Below are 24,864 nucleotides of genomic sequence, written 5' to 3'. Positions count from 1 at the left end.
TTGCTGAAACATCGCGCCAGTGATCCGGCATTTTCCAGGCCGCTTGGTTTATCGGCACGCCTGATCCCTCTGTTCGTACCGCAGTGTTACAAGCCCCTGGGCCCCGTGCAATCGATGTTTCCTCTCTCTTCTCCTCTCCACTCCTCTCCTCTCCTCTCCTCACCGCTCCTCTTTCTCCTTTTACCCCTATTTTCTCCACCCCCTTTCAGGAGTTTTCGTATCAGTATCTCTACCCGGGTTCGACTACCTTCCGGACAACCTGGGAGAGATTTTCACAACAAATTTCACTGCACGCCCCGAACGAAGACTCGATTCACAATTTATTTCTACGTGATTTTTTTTGATTTTCTTTCTTCACAGTTTCTCAGCGCACCCCGTCAGCTCTTCTTCATACATCCACAACACGTGTCGTCTGGACTTCTTTCGGGTTTCCAAAACTTTGTTCTAGCTTATATCGCAGACTTGGAAGGTTTGGATAATATCGATAATACTTTCCTTGCTGTGACACGGTGAATTCTAGTGTGTGTAGGTATAGGTATATAACACGTATCGTTCTCAGATATTTCGAAACTTGTGTTATACACGCGAAACAAAACTCAAGAGAGAACATTTTTTTTTTTTCTTTTCTTTTCATTTCTTTTACTCGATTTATTATTTATTTTCTCTTTTCGAAGTCTTGCCGGTGCGATGTTAGCGTTTGGGTTATAAGTATTTAGTCTGATCCATTCTTACCTATGCCCATCCTTCTATCACTGGATATTTCGTTCCTTTCTCTTATACTTTTCGATACAACTTCCAATTCAGCTTCCAATTCAATCGTTTTGTCCTTATTTGACGACTTCGTTCAGCGAGAAAGAATGTAGCAGTTTTTCTGCACTTCCGAATTGGTTGATTAAATCAATTGAAACATTCGGTTGCAAGAATTTTTTTCCCAAAGTAATCAAATGATGAAAAATTGAAAGTCAACTTGATGAACAAATCGAGTTTATTTTCACACCATAGAGGCATGATATACCTGAAGAGATAGACACCCTAACGACTGAAATTCTTAAATCAAAGGACGAGACATGAACTTGACGATAATTCATCGTTACTCGTGAATGGTAATTTATCCACTTCCGTGCAACTTCCATTATATATATATTTTTTTTTTATTATGAAGAAGTTAAGTTTTGGATCAGAATAAAGCTTTATTTTCACTCTGCTTATTGCTTTATCTCGTTGGAGTTCAAAGAATAGGGCATGATAAAATAATAAGCTATAAATTAACTGATTTTGGTAATTTTCTCAATAGTTTTAAGAATATTTCTTGATATTACATAATTGTTAAAAAATACATCCAGACTTATTCTAATTATTTTCTTACATAGTAATTCCTCTCTCGAACCATCAAACAGAATTATTTGTCCCACAGCTGGGAATATAATGACAAAGTTGACAGGATAAACGCGCGCCCGTTCCGCAGTTAGATCTCGGTAAAACTTATCGACGTTTTCCGTTCGGTAATGGTTGTGGCTACGATGCATTCTGCAGTACGAGAGGGGTTGGTTAGTCGTCTGGGATTTAAAGGGCGTGCAAAGCATTTTATGCGTCCGGCGCGTCGCGTCGGTTCTTATACGAATTCGATTTCACCCCGGTTCTCCGACCCGCCGAACTTCCGGCTGGCGAATCGGCGCAAACATATTTCGGGATTGCGGCACTCTAGCGGTATCCGGTTAGCCGGCTAGCTGGCTCTATGATATATACATTCTCTCACTCTCCAGCTTTCTCCTCCACACATGTAACGGAGAAAAGGGAAAATAAATTCTACTACAAAATGGACCTCAGATTGCCTTCGCCACGCGTCGGTGATCACCGATTGTCGCGACGTCTCGCCTCCGCGGATCGACAGGCATCGCGATTACTCCGCGGGACTCACCCTCTCGTTTTTACCCTCAACATCCATCTTTAAACCCACGTAAGTACGTGTCCTCTATCCATATCCGACGATTCCGGTAATCCAGTATCGCATTCTAAATCACACAGTGCTTGGACATCGTCTCAAAGTCTCCGCTATTGTCCGACTCACGCAAAACTCCACCCCATTTGGGGTTTAAATCGGGATCAATAAGCCGAAACCGATTAATCCTTGTACTTTGTTTCCTCTTCGCACGAGGTATTCAACGCGACTATTCATTTTTCATGCAAAAAGAATTAATATGCTTCAAATGTTTTCACCCCTATTTATTTAATCCCGTTACAAATGGTCTGAGTAAAACGTGACTCGATCTGTCTCACTTCCCTCGATTCGAAGCGTGATGTATAACGATTAGACTGGTTTTACCCACACATTACACGTGTATGGGTACCATGATTTCACCGTACGGCATCGAGATCCGGGTATTCCGAGTCGCTGCTGCACCAAGCGTTGAGATATTATGAGTACGGAAAGGGTTAAACGGTCGCAATTGTAATATTCCGTGGTGTAAACAGCTCGTGACGACAAATTTAATAGATCGCGTGTCTTATACTCCTGTGTCAGGCCATACAAGCCGGTGCTGCAGGGTGTCGGGTATTTCGCCGGAAGATTCGATATTTCACCGGGGTTGGCGGCGCCCTAAGTAGTAAACCCTTCGAGCCCGGCTCTGCCCTGGCTAATGTAAGATATAACTACACTATAAAGTTAGTTCCTCGCGAGCGTCTACAGATTGCGGTACATAAACGCTACTTCGCTACTTGGTCGGCTGGTCTATCGCACAGGTACAAGCATCGCAGTCTTATGCGACTCGCGTGACAGAGTCGCGTGACTTATGCTTTTACTACCCCTTTTCTCCGTTTGCTCAATGCTTCTCTAATTTTTCAAACGTTATACCAAACTACCGGTAAGGCTTGTCGGACACGGCTCGAGCTTCCTGTTTTTCCCGCTTCCTCTTTTCTTCTCTCTTTATAACGTTCGCTATATCGCGATTGCTTCCAAATTGACTGATTCTTAAATTAGAATTTTTCAAAACTTACAACTGAACGCATCCATATCGGCTGACACATCCACCCAGCTCTTTCGTATAAGCCAGTGGTCGCCAAACTTTGAAGCCACTGAGCAACCGTAATGTTCGTAAAGCTACCAAAAGAAATCAGAACAAAAATAATATTTCATTCTCGGTCATACATTTATTTATTACCTGTAAAAACATACGTTTCTAGTAAATATTACAAAAACTTGAATAAAATTGTTTATATTGTAAAGAACTTACCAACAAAGTGTACGAACAACATTTTTTTCATCTGACTAATTATGTTTCATGAGAAACATGGCACTCTTTTTTGTCATTAATAGTGTTTTTAATGTGACGTGAGCAGATCGTAGGTGCGATTCGAATGCAGTTGACCAAATGTCCATCGGTTAATCTGTTTTCGTGAGTCATTGGCCTGAGTTGAGTAGTTCAACTTCAGGTCAGCCAACCTGAGCACGATCACGATCTACTTCAAATTTCCTCGCGTAGCTCTCGATCGACGCGACGGTTTGGCGATCTGTGGTATAAGTTGTGTTCGAAAAGTGGTAAAAAGGGATCCCTACATTATCGACCGACGATAAGTCGCGACTTACCCTCGGAGGATTTGAATGTCATTAGAAAAATTAATCTCACCGAAGAATGGATGAGGTGGGGTGAATGGGCGACGGGCATTTTACCGGGTGTTCACCACGTATACCGTTGGAGATACATACAAGTGTACTAGTAACCAACTCTGTAAACTGGGATGTAATCGTTGTAAGCCTGTCGGAATAATAATTGGTACAAATGTAACCATTGGACCGAAACGAGTAGTGGGAATGCGTATGTATACGGCATGACGGTACCTCTTAACCCGAAGGTTCTGCGGCGTGCGAAATTCAGGCTCGCGGTCAAGGGACCGCACGGACCACACACAAATATTCACGGCTTATAGACGTAAGCTCCTCTCTTCTCCGTCCGCGATTTCAGCCCTGTGCTTCCTTCCTTCTCTCATCCTCTTCAGGGACGGCTAGACCGCGACGGCCGACGCGTCGTGGTTTCGACCTCTCACTCCCTGTTCCTTTCCACTTCCACCCTCCTCGCGTGGCCAAGCAGACGACGCGTTTCTGCCGCGGTGATACATCAACGTCATAACGGACTCCCATAAATCCAGCTAGCACGCGCCTCCTCTTTTCCTTAAGCCCAGCACCGCCGACCACCTCGCGTTTCCACTCGTACGGAGCTCCGCAAGGGTTTTCTCCGTCGTTGCCGACCACCAAAATCCACTTTCGTTCACTGCCTCCCCCCACCCCCGCTTTGGAGTGCCCCTCCGTCACCCTCCCAAATCCACTAGAAATCCTTCTGTATCTTGCCCGCCATCCTCGCTTATCCCCCTTCCAACGCTTACCCGGATATGTAACGAAACCTTCCGGGTTCCATGCGCGATCTTAACGAGCGGACATAGGTGTGCGTATAAATCCCACCCCAGTAGTCTATGTCGGTATTCTTTTATCCGATGTACGCAACACGTCTGGTGGATTATTGTAAGGAGTTGAATGTACTTCACCTTCTGGCAACGACGTCCATCGACTTCACGGATCACGACTTTGGGTTTGTATCATAATGTGGCCGTTAAGACCCGTTTACGTCCTCGTTTTCTCGTGGGTCATATAGTCCGCGATGTCCACCACTTACGATCTGCGGATTGATCGTCATCCACCTTATCTTGGCAAGTGAAATGTCTTCGGATGAGCGGTTCACCCTATTGTCGTATAAACCGCGGTATAAACGAACGGCGTTATTCGTTATTGCTCGTTATATGCGGACAAGGGTCGTCGTTACTTCAACTTTTGTAGCCAGTTGCATAAACTACTCCATCAATGATCTATGTGTAACTTGTATGTGTCCATAAATACCTGACAAAGTGAATTTTGTTGTTATTGTTTCAGGCCTGACAATTTCAAGACGGCAAGAATTGAAAAGATGTCGTCAATTGCTTGAACCGAAGAAAATTTTCTCATTCCGGTTGCAAAATAATTTACCTCGGTGTGACCGACGATGGCGAGTGTAAAAGGGTAAGTACAAACCAGTGCGAAACAGCACGGAGTACGAAAGAATATTAAGTACTACACACTTTCGGGGTGCCGAGTTTTAAACCTTTTTAATATGCAAACGGACGGCTCTCAGCGTGTTATAATACCTTCAAACATATATCTCTTCCTCCCCCTTACACACTCTGTCCGCATTTTTATGCTCGTTGCCGATTCAACGCCCCCGCTGCTATATGAGCGTTGTTTTTTATTATAGTTTCTATGGGAATGGGTATAAAACACAGGTAAACGTAATCTGCCGCGTGGTGATTGATCGTGTTAAAATCGACTAAAACTGGCCAGTGTGGACTACTATGTGACGCGAAACAATCGTTGCGATCAATACGAAATTCCATATCAGATTATGTGAAGTACAACATCAACATCAGATTGTAATCTATAGCAGTCCACGCCGTATTTTTCTTACAGCCTGCTACATAATTTCCTTTCCCCGTGCTACATGTGCATATTGTGCGATGATCAATCACTCTCCGTCTTGTTTCTCCGTTAAGAACTTTTTATTTCTGAAATCCCATTAAATTAAGGCATGACTGTCTTCGAATTAGACGGAGTCGAGCCGAAGACATGAAATATTCGAATTCCCAAACGGAGTATATCTTCCAGCCGCCGGTATCGCTGCCGTGATGTAGCTCAACAACAATTCCGCTTAGCAAGCCGCGAGGATCGCGAGCGCGGTGTTACAGGGAGGATGGAGGATTTGGGGGAGAAAGAAGAGGGACGCGAGGCAATGGCGGTGTCACGGGGGCGTCGCGGGGGCTGACGGGGAGTCTGGTTGGTGATGCATTGCGCGGACTCCCCGCGGATGGGGTCACGTGACGCGGCCTCCTCACCCCCCCCCACCCCCCCAAACTCCCACGTCCCCCACAACCTACGACGTGGTGTCCTCATTGATCGCTCCCCGGAGGAGCGTCGGACACGCTGCGTGCCACCGCCTCGCATCCCGCCACCCTCCTCCGCCTCTTTCTTCTCACCCCATGCAGGGGTGGTAGCATCGTCTTTGAACCTCTTTCACCCGCGTCTTTGATATCCGAGGGACAACGTCGATCAATCTCAAAATTAGACTATAAGCTGAATTAGACTATACGTATAGGTTGGATCGCTTATGCGATTGCAGCGGAGTTTTTTCTTTCGTTCGTGGCACTGTTTTTCATCAATTTAGGGCTCAAAGTCTGTTTTTACTGTCGTAAAATCATGGGGGAAAAAAAAATAAACGTAACTATTGTACCAGCACGAATATCTCGCAGTGCAGTTACTCCAACTGATATGGTTAAATCTGGATGAATTTTGGTAAAATCTCATTAAATAAGTTTTAAACTTTAATTGTTGTATAGATTTTATTAAACAGTAATGCCAGCATGGTATAATTAATCTTGTCCACGTAGCGTGTTCGGTTCATTTGTGTTAACCGTCATCTATGATTCAAAATTTAGATGCATTTATCGTAAACGATAAAAATTACGCCAATCATTTGTATCAACGAATGATTTTCGGACGCTCAATAATAATTAGTCAGTGAATGATTAATTCTTATCGTTTGTCTTGTATCTTGCATAGTTCGTAGAAAATAATATTTCTATACGCGATTTCATTCCATGTGACCGTTTATCGTGAAATAACGATATTTATAATGATATCCGAGCAATCTTTTGCAGAGGCTTATTGAGGGCAGCTCACTCTTTCATTAAAGTAACATTCATAAAATGACCTATTCTCACGTATACAACGATGATACCTACGGGATAAAACATATGGCGGGGCATGGGGAGAATAGTAGGTAAGATTTTATCAGGCAATGCATGCTACCGCCGTCTGACTAGCGACTGACGTTACTACTGGCCGTTGCAGAGCTCCGCTTTATCGGCGGATTGCAATATTGTAGATATATTGCATTACAATGACGCTGTAATTGTACATTTGCAATGATTAATTGAACGGAAATATTCTCTACGCGTCTGTGATGATTTTAACGCGTAGTGAAGTATATACCTGTACATGTAAAGCATCGGATTGAAATACCGCCCAAAGCTTTGTTTGCGGTTGAGACGAGGGTGACGAAATTTATGAAAATTAATTCCAACTCATCCGTCGGCGAGTCGATTGCCGACTGATAACCGCGGACATGTCCTGCCTAACCCAACAAGGCGGCACCGTCTCTTTGCGAGTTCACGAACGTTTTCATCGATGTTGAGCACCCAAAGTAATTAGTAAATTATATTTGAACTTGTAATACTCCACCAGCTTTGCGTGTACCGACGACAACGGCGCGGCTTCCAGAAGCAGCAGCGGTAGCACGAGGTACTTACTCCTCGTCCTCCTTCGGCTACTTCGGCTTCCTCTTCCTCTTCTTTCTTCGCTTTCTCTCTCTCTCTCTCTCTCTGTTTTTCTCATATACGTACGTGTATCTCATCTCTTCTCTCAGCGGCCGACCACTCGCCAGAATTTGTTCGATGTAATTATGAAAATGTTGTTTATTTTACAGTGGGTGGTTTAGGTATACCTAAGGCTGCAGATATGCTCGTTCTCTCTACTGCGCTCAGTTCCCTTGTCGCGTACAGTAATTTGTATTTTGTTTATTACCATGCTCGCACATTCAACACACTTTTCAGAGCATCATTTTAATTCTATGTGTGATTGTGTGTGTGTGTGTGTGTGTTTGTATAACCGCTAACTCGGTGCAGGGACTCTGTTTTTATTTTTATCTCTGGTTCCACTCAGTTTTAATTAGTCACGGAGTTACGTTTCGCGCTTTTTTATTTCCGTGAATTGGGTATACGTACATGCTAACTTCTTTCTTACTCCAAACATGCGGTAGCTCTGTTTAAGCGTAATAAAAAATCAAAACTTCTCCGATCGTCAAGTCAAAGCAAGCGGGTGACCGGACAGTTAGCGCTAAAAAGATACCGCATTTTTTGTGCTAAATGGATAATTTCATTCGGTAAAGTCTTTTGACACAAAATCGTGCGAATCAATCGGATAAATAATGCAAAATATAATGTGCGACAATTTTAGAAGTAAGAAAACGAGATTCAACCGAAATTGCCAATCTGTCAACAGTTTTAATTTGGCAAAAAAAATTAAGCTTGTGGCAAACTTTGCGTCTTCATTATTTTCGATCGGAAGTAGATCAATTTTTGGAAATTCAGTTCCTAGCATTGATATTCTCCTAATTGCAAAAACTATAAGTTTCAGGAACGTCAAAATTTTTTGAAACAGTTAAAAAATAGGGCTATTACAAAATTTCAGGGTCTATGATTTCGAAATGTCTCCAAACCGTTGGTATTTAATATTGTGAAAAGTTGAACGGGTGAAAAATCTTACGAGCTTCATCACGAAACTTTGTACCGCAGTAGTTTGAACTAACGTAATAAAATAACGAGCTACAATATCTCGAGTGTCGGTACGGGAACTGAGGAAGGCTGCTGTAGCGAGATTTTTGCCAAGAAAACCTCCCGCGAATATTGTACCCGGGAATTGGAATTTCCTGCGGTTCTTTTGTCATGCAAAATGGCGAGGTGGTGTCCGCTAGGTGGTGTCTTTGAGAATTAAGTAGTTATACGACGCTTTCAAAGGAGGGTAGCTCGCTAAGCCCTCGCGCCGATCCTCCCTCTCTCTCTTTCTTTCTCTCGTTTTCTCTCTCTCTCTCACTCCCCCCCCCCCCCCCCCTCTCTCTCTCTCTCTCGTTTCGTCACCGGGTTCCTCAGGCCTCGGCCTGAGCTGAGCTCAGTGAAGGCTTCTTTATCCTCGAAGAACTCTTTGAACCGCGGTGGTTCTTGCCTCAGCTCTGAGATTATTAAAAGGGTGAACAAGTCCGGGGGCGGTTTTAATATATTTTGATTAATAGGATTAGAACTTTCGAATTTAATACCACTTCGCCGTTATTAGGCGACTTGCTGAAGTAACGATTATCTCGATGAAAATTTCAACCCTTATACCTCCCTGCAACGAATTCAACCCAACTATACGTTTACCTCAATCTTAGAACTGTATACGAGTATTATTATATATACATATATACGACGGTAAGTTTGCTTAGAAATGTCTTTTTCACCGAGCTAGCTTATAATAATTTGCGAAAGAGAGCGAGATATAGTGTGTGTGTGTGTGTGTGTGTGTGTGTGTTGATATTATACGACAAACCGCCGCGTCGTCGAAAGTACGGGCAAGTTTTTAAAATAAACCCATTCTACTCGAATTAATGTTGTGAAAATCCCGACGATAACGTTCTTGGTATAGAACAACAAAGAAAAAAAGTGTGATAAAAATAATGGAGAAAATTTTCCGAGAATTATATTGCTTATCGTTGTTCTCTCTCTCTCCGGGGAATCCAATAATTACCAAAGTCGGTTAATCTTTTTCGATTCGCGTGTATCGTTTCGTTTTTGGAACGTTTTTTTTTCATCTTCAGCGGCCAGCTTCCAAATTGAAATCTAATAAATCGCGTCTCTCGTGCTGAGAGGTGAGATCGCCGTATGATATTGATCGAGTTTTCGTTACTCCATTAGGAATTCTTTTATCCTTTTTGTCTTTCCCCGTACATATCGTACTACGATATGAGATAAGAGTAAAAAAAAAACTTTCTCGCGTATCACACGTGTGGGATTGAATTATTTTTCCGCGGTTGACTTTGAGCCTCCCGGCTCACGGCTCCGTATTAAAAAACTGTTAATATTCGTGCTACGAAAGGGATCCGGTCCGCTGGGGAAAGTTTGATGTATTTTTTATGTATGCAAATTAATTCCGCCGCTTTTGTAATTCCATAAATTCTGTGTTCGTCAGAAGTGCGTGACAGGCGGGCGCACCGTGCAGACGCGGTGCCGGGTGCTGCGGCACCGAGTTCCGAGCAAAACGGGCGAGTGTCGCCGGGGGTTGACGGGGGTGGGAATTGCCGGCTCGAAGGGCGGCGTGAGGCGCGGGGTGGGGGTGGGGGGGGGGGGGAGGAGGAGGAGAGGAGTACAAGAATAATTGAAGACGAGTTTCCTTCGGTACGAAGACGCGGAGGTTGTTGATGGAGGCAGCACCAGATGTTATCTTCCGTCTTCGAGGGTGCGCGGCGTCGTCAACTTTTAGACAATGCGCGGTAGAGACTTTTGAGCGAGAGATATGAAACTCTTGTCAACTGTCGTGGCGGCGGCGTATCTGCCGAGAGACGCAGTCTCGCCCCGTGTTGCAGATTATTAAAATGGAAATTTGTTGACAAAGTATTTTTCGAATTTCATGCCTTTGCACGTTGTACGTAATTCTTATTCACGCGAGATATTTCTCGCTACTTACGCTGTCGATTTTTGACGATGCAAGGGATTTTGCGGAGTTGTATTATTCAGGTGTTTATGTAAGTTTCGTCGATTTTGGTCAAAATATATTTATTTTCTTTTCGCAATGACTGTAAATGTTTTGTTTGACTTACTGACTAGTTTAATTTGTGCGAATACATTTGCTTGCTGAGATTTTTCCTTGTACGATTGACATGATTGTTATCGCTGTTAGACATGGCGAATTATAAAATACTTTATCGAAACAAGACATGTGATACCTCGTGAAAGATATATATACAAGTTAGAAATTACAAAATTATTGACTGTATTAATGGATTTCGTCTACAGGAATGAACAATTGTTCTTTCTTCGGATCAAATCTGTGTATTTTCATTCTTCGAAATGACTGTGAATTGTAAAAACCGAACAGATAAGGGACAGATTTCTAGTTTCGCAGAACTTTATAGGACTCGAAGTTATAGTTGTGGTACGTGGTTTTGTTGTATGAAAGAAGGGAAGATGTAGCACTGGTTCGACAACGCGGCTGGGATCATTATAATCCATGCGAAAAGGACGCGTCGCGGAGTGATTGTTGCGAAGCGATATCAATGCCGATGAGGTTGTAGTTATTATGACGCGATGGCCGTTGTTGTCGAGTCGTCGCAATGAAAGTGAAAAAGAAACGAAAGCGACAAAAGGGAAGCGATTGCGACCATTCGGCTCGAAGAAGGCGTCGGAGAGTTAGCGTCCGGAATTATTTGATCTTGCGATAAGATGGGGGTGAGTGAGAGAAGGCAGGACGAAGGCGAGAAGGATAAGGGCAAGAGAGGAGAAGGAGAGGCAGACGGTGAGTCTGATCTGCGAGAAGCAGACGCCTGCACTGCCGGGCACGAGTGAACAAGCGTTTATTGACGCTATCTTCCGCGTAAATTGAATCAAAGAAACGAAATGAGTATGAGAGAGAGAGAGAGAGGAGCAGGCTCCGCACCGGCATTCCCGGAGTTAAAATGGGCTTTTAATCAATGTCCCTCCCCCCTAACTACAACCCATGAGATAAACGACCGGAAATGACGCGCTGATAAGAAAATTGCTTAGCCAACTTGGCAGTTTATCCGCGACTGTCGCAGTTCCAGGAAAATTGCCTGAGAATCCGTTATCAAAAGGGGATGCCGCAGTGTCAGTCGGCTTTTCACGGGCTCGCGTATATATATATATAACCGACCAGACGAAGAAGCCAATTCAGACCGTGCCTCAGACGGATTCAATGCTTTCAACGGTAAATGCGCGTAGCTCAACGTTGAAAATATATCCTCCTGAATGAATTGAACAAATTATCCCCATCTTTTTTTCCACCGCTCTACGTGCAGAGACGATTCTTATATACCAGTTCGCTTATGAGCCTCAGCCTTTACGCTTTAATTGGCGGTCAATTAGTGCCGTACACACTGTAGGTATATTTTATATAATGTATACCCTGAGATACCGTATAGTTCTCCCAATTATACGTCAATTAATTATTGCCAATTTACAGCCCACCCGGCGATCTGGCAGACTATTGAGAAAATTGATCCCACTCGGGTAAAGCGAAGCGCATAACTTGATCGGTGAGATCGCTAATAAGTGCACAACTGCGGTGTAAGGATAAGGGGCAGGTGACGGTTATCGAATAACGATTCAACCGTCGTCGTGCGCTTTGAGGCAACCTTAAATATCGAAAAGTATTTTTCATCGTTTCGAATAATTATTAGTGTTTTGCGAAAAAGCACGATTATCGCGGATGAGGGAATCCTATTATTTTGCAATTATACGTAGACGCATATGAGACAATCCACCCCAAAACGATCTACGTATGTATTTTATTTATTTTCAAGTGTATTTAAGAGTGTACAAATAAATCATCTTTCACTAAGTTTTAGATTTTTTTGGATCACGGGTTCGATTTTTACTCCTCCGAAAAATATAAGAACCCGATTTTCGAATGAATAGCCCTGATGGATTGGCTTTAAATTTTTTTCATGAATTTTTTGTTAACAAACGAAAATCTTTAGAACAAGATGTATTCTAAAAGTACAAATTTATATTTTATATATTTTTTCTCACTTTTCGATGACTCGTTTCGATCACTTGTAATGTCTAAACCAAAATCTTGCCCACTTTCATCTCGGTCGTAAAAACTATTTAAATCCAATTGATTAGGTTCCAATCTATTCGTTAGAATATTCCATTTTCGTGTTTCTGGGGGCAGTAAAAGTATAATCGGTGATACGAAAAATCTAAAACCCGATGAAAGACGTTTTTTTTTTTTTTCACACTCTGAACCATACTTAAAAATATAAACAAGATAAAAAAAAAAAAAAAAAACGCCGATGGTTAGGTTCGTACGTAGGTCGGTTTTCCGTGGAATGCCTCATATACACCTATAATGCAAAATGATCGGCAACGAATTCTCGCAGGCTGCGTTCTACCGTCTTGCGTGCAAACGACTGAAACGCACGATAGGCACGAAGTGCATGGTCCCTCTGCAGGTGCTTCTGCAAGGCTCTCCTTATCAGTCGACGGCATGTGCCCGGCGTCGGGTCGGTTTCCGTCCCCGTAATACTGCACCGCCGGGTTGATTTTTACCTAAAAAGTGCGTGTTTCTTCATCGCATAAGTGTGTGTATGTAGAATACCGATGAACCGTGCAGGACTCATTCAGCCCCGTTCATAGACTCGACCAACCGACTTCGATAACGAGCTAATGGAGGGTGCTCCTCTTATTCTCGATTCCCGATCGTCTCGATAACGATCCCCGCATATTCTCCTTTCTCTCATCTCTGTCTTTCGTTCCGTGTTTCTTTCTACGGATAGAATTGAAAAGTAACAGGCAAAGGGGGACGAGAGTAGAGAAGCGAAGAAACGAGATACACGAAAGAAAAGGAGGAAAGACGGAAAGAAGGAGACAAAAGTTGTGTAGGTGGTGTGGCTGTTGACGCGAGGAAGAAGCACACGAGGTGCCTTGACTCGGCTCGGTTCTGCTGCATGGGAATTAATGTATTCTTAATGTATAACCCACGGGTAAAGAGGCCAAGATTCGAGCGGAGATAGGCGGACAGATATTAACATATCATTTACCGAACAACTTGTTAAAATAGCGCACATTGTTATCGTGAATAGTAGTATACAGGAAACTATTATTATGTAGGTTGTTATAACTGCCGGGCAGGTATAACTAACTATCTTTCTCTTTCTTGCTTGTTCGTTCTTCAAGCCGTCGTGCAGTGAGAAATCCCCTTCGTTGTTTCAACGATATTCAAACGCACAACGCGTTACTGCGTGTTGTAATTCTTCATACCTCGCGGACTATTATTTTTATCATAGAATTTTATATCAGGTAGACGAAAAAGAACAAAAAGAAGAGAAATAAATAATACAGAAGTCTCTGATATTTCAACGCGAATGTACGTACATTATATACGCGATCGTATAACGGACTAACAGTAAAGGCGTACATTTATTATATTTTGTTCCCCTCTTCCTTTCTTTTATTATACCTACTTCATTTACATCCGTTTTTAGGCATTCACATTTGCGGGTACACGCGAAGTATACCTACTGTGTACCTAAAACACGTGAGAAAATTCACTCCGTGAATCATTCGCCACGGTGTAAGAACATTGCTTTCTTTTTTTCTTCTCCCGCTTGAAACTCTGATGCTTGAATATAAAAAGGTTGTAAAACGAATTGTAGTAATATATTTCCGGAATTCTTGTCTAAAATTAACCGATGGCCTTTTGAACTTCTTCAGTTCCCTTCCAGCGTGCTGAATAGAGACCAGAAAAAATAAACGAAAACAATTAAAGCAGTCGAGTTTTGTTCCGAAATTGATCAGTTTCAGGGGTGTTGAAAATTATCTCTGATTTCACAGGGTGAGCAAATTAGGAATTCTTATCAAAATATCGATGTGAGTGAAGTTATTGATTTTGGAACAGAGGTTAGCGACGAATGTACGTTTTGATTTTTTACCCATTAAACAATCACTCGCCAACTTTTCTGCCACATGTTGGAATATTTTTACAAAGTGCAAAATATTAGTCCACGGATATAACTTGATCAAAGCTTGAATACGTACCTAGACACCACAAATCATGAAGTCGTCAAAAAGATGTCTAAAGGACGTCGTGTACACTATTTTCTGACGTCTATAAGGCCCCACGGATACGTTTTAGGCACGAAGATATTCTTTAGGCGTTAAAAAATGGTGCACAAGACATCCTTTAGACGTCTCTTTGACGACGTAAAGTTTCGTGCTGTTTGGGTATTCGTACGTAGAACGCGCATGGAGTCCAAGTAACGAAAGCGAGCAACTCGGAAGGGTTAAACGCGGATAAATCCCTGGGCCCGCTAGTCGTGGATGGCGAACGCGATGGTCAACGGGGGAGAGTGACGCGAAGGGGAAGGAAGGACCAGGTCCGCGGTCAACGCTACATTCCAGTTTGGATTTATGTCTCGACCTGGCGGAGTGCTGGAGCAGGGTATGGAGTACGTACAAAGGCAGGTCTCTCCTCTCCTCTCTCTCTTCTCTTCTCTTCTCCCTGGTATCGGCGCGGTACCCGGGGCTTCGGGGCAACCGGGTAACAAATATATCGTGGTATTTGCTGCAGCTTCGGAATTGAGCGCGCGCGCGCGTTACCGCGAGGTCACGCAAAATATGTTCATTCCTTCAACAATTTGATTTCAGAAACAGATAGCATTGTGCCCCTGCGCGCGGGGTTCAAGATATTTATAACCGCGCCAGCTCTGCTCGATCCAGGGTCCATATACATGCAGTTCGGCTCGGCCGCACAGCCACCATCGCGGCTTTTCTCCTCTCAATGTTCCGTGCTCTCAGGTACCCACCTCGAGCTGTGTTCCAGCTTCGGTATACCGTTTCATGCCTCAGCTGGAGTTCCACCGTCTCCGAGTTCGCTTTATTAAACCCTGTTGTAGGCCCGCTGCGTATTCTCATACGTACGTGTTTATGAAAAAAAATCTAATATTATACACTCCTCAAGCTTTCCCGCGATCCCGTTTCACCACCGCGGCTACGTATGTCCGTGTTCACCGGTCGTAACTCGACAGCTAACGTATTGGTTCCTATATCGTGAAGAGGAGAGAAGTCAGAAGTTGGTGCAAGTTGAATGGAGTTTGGAGTAGGAAGTGAAAAAGGTACAGGTATAAGTACAAGAGACCATCGACACCCGGCTCCACCGATCTTGTTCACCGAGAAATAATCGATCGCGTTCACTTTCTTTATTTTCAATTCGAACCACGTACCTTACGCTCGTTTCTTCGGTTCTCCAGTGGCCCGCTGGCCGCGCACGGTAGTGTGACTCCTTTGCACCACTCAGCGATTATACATACCTACTCTCTTCTCACACCTTGGTACACGAGACCGTAGTGGCCGCAGTTGTTTCACTCCTTCGCGACATGAATTTATTCACCAGGATTTAGCTCCTCAACCTCCTTTCGAATTTCATTACAGGTGTGTATAAACTTGGTGAAAAAATCAACGGAAGTCAACATACAGCGAAAAATGGCTTAATGGACATTCTGGCACCGATGATACGTAAGGTGCTCTTCTTCGTGTCAAGGTCACGATGCCAATTAGCCTGGAGCACAAAGTAAACAGAGAAGTGGTTATATCATGTGTAGGGTCCTTTTCGTGTCCAACTTCCAGTACGAACCGGCGATGGAACCGAAAAAGGATAAACGCGACGGAAAAGAGGTCCAGGTGCACTCCGGCAACCGGTCCATAATTCGCGGCTCGTGAGTTATGCTCCTTGTCTACAGATGCCAACGGATGCCTACGGACCGGTACCGATACACCACCAGTCCCCCATTGCGGACGTGCCGGAACGTGCGCCATATACAGGGTGGAGCGCCGAGGTATCGTGACTGGAGCCACAGGTTCGCATTAAACGCGATATACCCACACTCGTCAAACGTAAATTGACCACCGTCTGCACCTTCCAAGAAGCCCATCGCGGAACGCGGAACAGAGTCTGTCCAAATTCAGGACAGGGTTGTCCAACTTACGGAAGAATGTATTCTCTGTTTCTGGAGAGTAAATTGCAGTGGCCGAAGAGCGGTAGTGATTACCTGGTACAACTTTGGACGATCGGTAACCTTGGGCTACGTTCTCAGATATGTGTTTTTCTTTTCTTTTTTATCATCTTTTTCAAGTAGTAGCAGTTCAATGTACATCTACCGAACGTTGAGTTGTCCTCACATATTTCTCAGCGGTACTTTAATTAAATTCTCGAGCAAGGTGACACCGAAGAGGCCGCTGTGACACCTGCCGCAACACATGTAGCTACCTACGAGTAAGTCTGGATAGGTATACCGATTCACGCCAGTTGCTGATGCTCGGCACTACGAAAGTGAAGGAGAAAGATGGACACCTCATCTCACATTTACCTGTTTCCATGTGAATATAAGTAACTGATAGTCTAATTAGTTGGGCTCGATCGATCGGCTCCCGGCACCCCGCGTCACATCGACCTCGTGTCAGTTCAGAGTCTGGCGGTGGTACTGGTTACCGTGCGACGATGCATTATGTAGCGCTTGATCTGATCCGTCCACCCGTCACTGACAGCCTCCAAATCACTTGCAGCAAAAAAGCCACGATCAATTTCAAATTTATAGTCCAGGTACGTTAATTAGTAACCCGGGAAGCTGCTGCTGCTACTACTACTGCTGCTGATACTCATCTCACGAAAAATAAAACTCAACGGAGAGAAACGACCTCTGATTTGGTTTTGCTACCTTACCCGTCGCGTTACTCTCGACAGGGACAGATTGAGAAGAGCAGGAGTTACAAGGTATAAAGTGAAACGAGAAACAGAGACACGACGAGCTTGGCTCCTTCAGAACAGCTTTGCATACACGATAGCTATAACCAAGCGCGAGGATGTGCATTGCTGCAAAAAGTCCTGGTCTGGACTATGACGACTATGCTGGAGTCCGGACTGATACCACTTTGCGTCCAATTTAACGCTACAAAAAGGAGAGTCACTTCATCTCGACGAGGTTTATCACGAGTTGGACACCCTTCAGGATGTCGTCGTGCAGCGTGTGAGCCGATTTATCGAGAAAGGTAGATAAAAAGAGGGGAGTGATCTGTGGCTAACTCCGGAGAGACGCATCTGTCGACCTTATAGGTGATACTCACGGTGCGGGGACGCGATCCGGTCGGTGCTAACTAAGTTGTCCTCACCTTCGTAGCCCCGGGGAGTCTCGGCGCGTTCCGCTTCACCATGACGGTGGCTCTTGGGAAATACAACACTGTCTGCATCCCGTCACGCTGGCTTTAATCTTATATATTTCACAAGCCTCGACGCCATCACTTTTGACAACCAGACCCGTGTGTCGGTTGTAATTTTTCTCTCGTGCCAGTTCAGCATCTCCGTGAACATATTTTACATCGAGTAATACAACTTCGTTGCGTTAGCCTTTTGCCTATAGTTGGAGAATCGAATTTTTCGATGATTTTTCTTCGTAAGAATCTTCAATTTAGTCACATCGTACCGACGTTGGGAAAGTAATTCGAGTAATTCGTACAACGCAGCTGCTGATTCCTTCCTTCACATCCATATCGTTTAGCGCAAAATGTCACAGTTCTGTGAACATAGATTTTTTTTCGTTTCTCCATGTTGGTAGCTGGCTGAAGACATGACCAGGTGATTTCTGCGGGTATAAATATAAGTATATGCCATAATTCTTATATGCCAAGTTGGCGCGCGAGCGGTCGACGAGCTGCAGTGAAATACGACTGAAATACGGCGCCACTTGCTGCCACTTGCCGCCACTTGGCACAGCTAATGGCGGCTTGTATCACCCTCATCGTGGTGTCAGTTACTCGGCACCCTCTACCCCGCCTACCTACCGACTGCTTTCCTTCCCGCCCACCAAGCGCAGCCTGCCTGCCTGCCTGCCTGCGTGCACGATATCCGCGTTACATACGCACTCGGCACCCATGCGCTAAAGCGTTAGACTTGCAACGTGTATAGGTATAACGTATGTAAGTGTAATGTGGGCAGGCAGGTATGTCGTACACGGGCCCAATCTATCAGACTACCTGCTCTCGAGGTGCAGGATGTGCGCGAGGTTTGTCGTTGCTGAAATACGCACCAAGGGAACGGTGCATTAACAAGCGTGATTGCATCTCGCCGTTTGCTGTGTATGAAAATTACAAACGTTCCCTCCACCATGCACTTGGAGAGTACACGCTTTAACTTCTGCAAAAAGCGTTCGCGGCCATGTCGGAAGCGCGCGGTAGTGTTGGTTGAGCATGTCGAGTCCTCTTCGAGATCCTCTTATATCGACAACGGCATGCTGTTGAAGCGCTCCGCGACTTGGAAATAATCCACGAACCGATCCCTTGGCGAGATCTCCCTGCACCAAACACATGTCCAACATTTTTAATCGGTGGATTAAAATAACCGATGCCAAGGTGTGTAGCATGGACCTCGCGTCCCTTATCCCCAGAGACGAGCCTGACCACCCGGGCGGTCGCGTGTCCCCGGGGACTTCTTTCGTCTCGACGTCCGTACGTGATCGCGTACCGGAATCCGTTCCTTCTAGGAGAGACGCTAAGCTGATTCGAACTACTCAAGGAATGCGGCTTGCGGAGATGACAGGAATGAAAAAAATATATTCCAGGCAACTGAAACAATTATGGAATGCAGGCCTTGATTCTAATTCTTGTTGAACATTCCTCCGCTTCATCGTTATTATAGGTGCGCGGTACTTCCGTGTAATGGAAGCTCTCACTATCTCGTAGTCTTCGGATTATCGTGCTCCTGCATGACGTGCATTGTGCAACCCATGCATACTTTCGCTTCAACCATCAGGTAGTACCATTAAATTGAGGTGGGAAGAATTCTGATAGTAACACTCGAGGACTTGGAATGAGGAGAGAAGCTACCTTCGTTCTCGTGTCGTCATGCATTCCTTCATTGAATCACCGTTCTAGGTGTCTCTATGACTAGACGATATACATTGTGTAACTGTTCACTGCACCCGTGGTTGCCCGGGACGATATGTTTTGATAGCTAGCATGCTTCGCGCTATTTATTCTTACAAGTGGAGCTTTGAAAACGGTGACTGGTTGTAAGGTGATTGCGTCGATTGTGCTCCATGGGATCTTAATCGATACAATCGTGATCATGATTCTGTACAATAAAGAAGAGGAATAATACTTAAAAGAACTTGCTTCGATGAAGAAGGTATAGGTACTGCTGCTTTTATGGACCCCTATAAATAGCTTGTTTCACACTGCAGAGCATATTGCGGTTACTCTTAGCTATATTATATACTCTGTTGCGTATACCAGCAATCAAATCGGTGTTGCAGTGAGCGGTGCGAGAGTTTTACTACAACAATTATCGTCCTTTGAAGTGCCAATCACGTGAAAGCCAAGATCTTCGAGATTCCATCCTTTGTAGTTCAACGACCCATAAGTAAAGCGGACGAAAAAAATAATGAAGTTCTAAGATATTACAAAGCAAATCCTCTCGTCAGAAAAATGTGAAACTATTATGGTTGAAATATCGCCTCAGATTGTTCTCGTTGAACAAATATTAATTAACTTGCATCGTACCAATTACAAAAATTTGTGGCATTATCGCTACGTAACCTTTGACCACGTCACACCGTATCGAAAGGATGAAGTATAAAAATTCTGACACCACAGGCAGCGCAAAATCGTGGACTCCAGTCAGAGCACGCAGTTCTTGAGAAGAGTAAACCGGCCGATGTTTATTTCGAGAGGATCATCACGCGACGCGACGGATTGTCAACGAGTGGTTGTACAAGATTCGGGGTTCGTCGGGCACGTAGGTAAAACGTAGCTACGCACTATACGTGCTACGTATATCGGTGAGAGGAGGCACCGAACGCGACACGAATCGACTTCCGGAGGGCGGGTCTTTTGGATCCTTCGTGTACTTTAACCTGGCGGCCATGTTTTTCTTCTTGTTAGCCTGAACTACAATACGGAACACTGGTACCGCATCGGCTGCCGTTTACCCAACCGAACCCTCCCTTTGCCTCAGGCGTGATTTAATAAACGGGTGAGTACAGACAGGTGCGTTAATGAACCACCGGTGATAATTACGTGGGCGTGTACCTTTTGCTGGCCACAATGAACGCCGCTCTACGCAACTATTATAATCGGGACTCGCACGGCGTTACCCAAAGGCTTCGGCCCGTGACCCCCGACATTATTTGCCGGAGGGTAGAGACGGGTGTAGTATAATGTAGGTATAATCAAGGTGGGAAAGAAGGGACCGTTTTTGCGACTATGAATACTCCTGCATAAGTTCAATCTCGGGCGTAATTCGTTCGACTCTGCGAGGCAGAAAGAGAGCCGAGGGACCCTGCGGTGGCTTGTGGGTAATTCTTGCCGGAGATCGCGGCGTAGGCCTTCTGCTCCTCGCGCGAGCTCCTCTGCCAGCGTAGGTCTTAATTGGGAGATCTGACTCTAAGCCACCAGGACCACACGCATTTGCTCTTTATTGCCCGTCTAATTCGTGCTCCTGCGGGACAAACCGATCCCATTACCAAGGCTAATTAATTTGCCTCTTACCTTTAGGAATCCCCCGCCCATCCTACGCCGACGTATCTTCGGCCGACTTTACTCCCGAGTCATCAAGGACGGCAAATGAATTGGCTTCCTCAATTATCGGACCGATTTATATACTTCCTTTTTCTCCTGTTAGTCATATTTTCTATTCACCGACCGGTTTCGAAATTAGAAAAAGACCGGAGAAGCTGTGGACACGGAGTATTTGCTCAAGATGGACAAGTCCAAGGTTGACGGATATCCCTTGTAGCCGGTAGCCCGTGTTATTCGTTCTTAGAAAACCAATCGAACGTTAGACGCGCTTAATTGCTCAGCGTACACCGAGTGCCTCGTTTAAACTCGACTGCCGCAAATGGTCACAGTATTTACGAAGACGGTTTGTGTATCTAGTTGAAACGCAGATCAAAGACCTGCGATCCTAACTTCTCGATCATCAGTATCGAGGAAATATGAAAATTTTCTTCTCGCGATCGGTTTATGCATCAGATTTCATAATGAGCGAGAATTATTTTTTTTCACGCGTACATTTGCACAGATATAAGTTTCATGCCTGTCGGTTAAATTTTTTCAAAGTCTACGACTGCAACGAATTGTCCCTCATTGATAAATAGTATGCTCAAAATTGTTCAAACAAGTTCGTGACGTAATTTTCTTCCCTTCATATTTTCAACTTTGAACTTAAGGATAGAAAAAAAAACATGGTTCCGTGCGAAAATGTTTTCAATTAAATTAAACTACCGTGACATGTTTTCGAGTAAAAAATGTATTTTTGTAATGCGAGCCGCGACTTTTGTGGAAAACGAAGGAAAGAAAAAAAAAAAAAAGCAAGTGGACAAAAGTAACGGAATATCAGAATTCTGGTAAATTTATCAGTGAAAAAGTTCGTTTGTCTAGATAGTATGCGGATGTGAAAAATTGCCCGAGGCGATGGTTGATGTTAATTGAAGACGTTTCAACAGTTTAAAATCGTTGTAGATTTGTCCGTTGTCACCTCACTCACAATCATCTGCTTCCACGAACGATCGTATAAATTCCGAAGTCGCGAAATGAATATCGCCGTCAGCCACGTCACTCGGCTTTCAGCTAGTTAGAAGGGTAGTATAGATATACACGTATAATACGTCTGCCATTCGCCTACGTGAATTCCGCGCGATAATTTACCAGTTAATAAAAATTAAAATTCAGTTGAAAGCTCGCTCGCTGGGCTCGCTCGCATATCCAATTAAAAAATGAAGTGCTTTTTCATATTCATTCCCCTCCACGCCGCTGACTCGGCACCGACGTTGAAAACCCGTCCTTCTATTTGTCTGTGAATAATAATTAAAAAATACTCGTCGCAATCCCCGTCACGGCGATGCTAATATTAATCTAACTGCAACGCGCGCTCCGTTCCTTTGCCGTTATCGCTATTCCATCCCAGGTTTACGTATTATATACATGTATATATATAATATGTATATGCATGTATGCAGTACACACTCGCGTCAAAATCCCCGCCTTCAAGCTCTCTGCAAATCCCTGATTTCTCTTTCTCTTTGTTCCACCATCGTGGAGAAAATAATCTAATAACTATTATTGCGGTGGTGAAATCCATCCGCGAATTATCGCAACGAAGCGGAATCGCGTCGGTGATTTTCTCTCACGATGCCAAAGTTCGAACTATCGATTATGCAAACAGCTCCTACGCGCCCAAAATATGCGACGACAAAGTAGCCAGCGAGTCTATATCAGAGGATTTCGTTGTAGTTAGTAGTTACAACGGCTTCGAGCGCCGCACGTCGAGAGCTTTCCTGGGACTGCAAATGCTGGGGGGGAATTGACCGATCCCCGTGACTGATCGAATCGCCCCCGTGCCCCCGGGGCGCTCTAATGAATGGGCAAAATAATGGACGCGGATGAATAACACCGCGGGCACGCCGCATTTTTGATGGCCCTTAAATCGCGGGGCGGATTTGGTCACGTGGCTGAAAAGCCCCTGCATCACTAGATTCGCGGCGTGGCGCGTGAGGTTTTAAGCTTCAGCCTCGAAAGACCAGAGTACGAATCCGATTTTGGTACGTTTAATGAAATTTTTCAAACCCGGATTATAACGTCGCGTTGTTCGAAGCCGAAGGTTCTCTCGGATCCTAATCAAGAATCTCGGATGGAAGGAGCGTAGGAGCGCGACAAGTGATCGGACGTGATTCGCATAGTACGTTGCCCGGTTTTCGAGCCAATTGATTGGAACGTTTCGACGCCCTCGCATCTCAATTAGACACCATCGGGGACTTCGGTATGATCGGTATGGAGTTATTTATACTTGAGGTATGCTGATAAATAACGAGTATGGCGTTTCCATACCTGGGAAAAGTAGCGATACACATTTGCAGATTGGACATTATTCGTAGGCGAAGACTTGAATGGAATCAAATTAAAAACTTTCGGTGAATATTATGGATACAGTAGCTTCATTGTCTCGAACTTTCTGCCTATCTATGTCTATAAAACATTTTACTTATTTGCATATCATCCAAAATTGATTTTTTTTTTTTTTTTGAGGTTGCAAACTCATATCATATATTAATGATGGTATCTAGATTAATTGACACAGCGATCCTTTACATTCGGGAATGAATATTAACACCAATCAATCTAATGTCCATCATGAATAAGTTAAATGTTGAACTTCAAGCTACTTTTGATTTCATTGACAAATTATGTATAAACGAGGTAGGTATAATAAAATGTTTCTAAAGCGTAAAGATACAACGTTAATTACAATACCATGTAACTACGATATAGTAAATAAACGATCCCCTCCCGTTCTCACTTCTATAATAAACTCAATACCTGAAAAAGTACAAGTCGACGGTTCTCCAGTGAATTAAAATACTCAGCAGTTGTTTCGCGATTGTGACCGAGGTGAAAATCTCACATCCCATAGTTTTAATCGTGACGATAAGGCGACGCGGCCGCAGATTCGCCGCTCAGATTGGACCGTCGCGTCTTCTGCGGGAAGAAGAAAGCGTCGCGGTGTCCTAAACGAAGGGATATCGAGAGACTGGCGACGCCCAATCGACAGGGGAAGTATAGGGATCAACCATCTCCGCGTCACAATGGGACCTCGATGAGAATTCGCCGGCTTATTGGAGCTACGGTTACCGATACAGCTCACGTCCCTCGGGAACCCCGCGTCTTTCGAGAACGTGAAAGGCTGCGGAAAGTTGCGAACGTGTATCAATGCACGCAAAATCGTGTTTCCTCTTTCCCTATAGCTTTTAAGAGCCGCACGGTTCGTATCGAACGGAAAAAGGAACATTGATTCCAAGATTTTCGCACCGATAATCAAGCTGGAGAAAATTATCCCGATTTATGAGCTCCATTTGCTCAGCATTCAATCGATTCACGTCGGTGTTCGTTTTACAGTTTCAATTTTCTATTCGTATCATCCGAGATACAGTTTTTACATAAAAAGTGTAGGTTGTTATTCTACCTCGAGTAATGAACTCCGACCAAAAAAAAAAAAAAGAGAAAAAAACGCAGCTTGGTGAAATTGTGAATTTAATCACGAAACGAGAAGAGCTCGATTTGCGATATGTCGTTGTTTTGACGGACGGTACACAAGAAACAAACACAATAAAAACGAAACCGTCTCGTCTGCGCCGTTTATCAGTTCCGTCGTGAGTTTGGAAAAGAAAACGTCACGTCATAACGAATATTTTTCTTCCCCTCTGCCCCCGAGGATGTGACGGGGTGGTATATAGAGACTCCCGGGGTGCCGGGGGGATGACGTCGAGGGCTCGGGGGCGTAAGGATGCAGCCGCCTAATGCGCGTTTCGTGTCGACTATAGAAAGAGGTGCGAGGAAGATGGGGGACCTGATGCTGCGTGGCGTTGAGGAAAGGCGACACGTGTTCACAGGAACCCGATTACCCACCGCCTTACACGA

At 44.4% G+C, this 24,864-nt stretch overlaps 1 protein-coding gene and 1 long non-coding RNA gene across 2 annotated transcripts in view; one reads left to right on the top strand and one right to left on the bottom strand.

Moving 5' to 3' along the window:
- Galk (N-acetylgalactosamine kinase) overlaps nt 1-24,864 on the bottom strand; it is a 75,375-nt gene that overhangs the window by 26,128 nt on the left and 24,383 nt on the right. The gene's annotated exons all lie outside the window — the stretch shown is intronic.
- Nucleotides 4,936-24,864, top strand: part of LOC124211787 (uncharacterized) — a 90,116-nt gene continuing 70,187 nt past the window's right edge. The window contains exon 1 of the long non-coding RNA XR_006881515.1: nt 4,936-5,044. This is a non-coding gene — a long non-coding RNA (uncharacterized lncRNA). The remainder of the gene's footprint in view (nt 5,045-24,864) is intronic.

This window comes from Neodiprion pinetum, chromosome 2 (assembly GCF_021155775.2).
Source record: "Neodiprion pinetum isolate iyNeoPine1 chromosome 2, iyNeoPine1.2, whole genome shotgun sequence".
NCBI lineage: Eukaryota > Metazoa > Arthropoda > Insecta > Hymenoptera > Diprionidae > Neodiprion > Neodiprion pinetum.
Note: the sequence above shows the minus strand (reverse complement) of the source record. Positions and strands in the feature narration are given on the sequence as shown.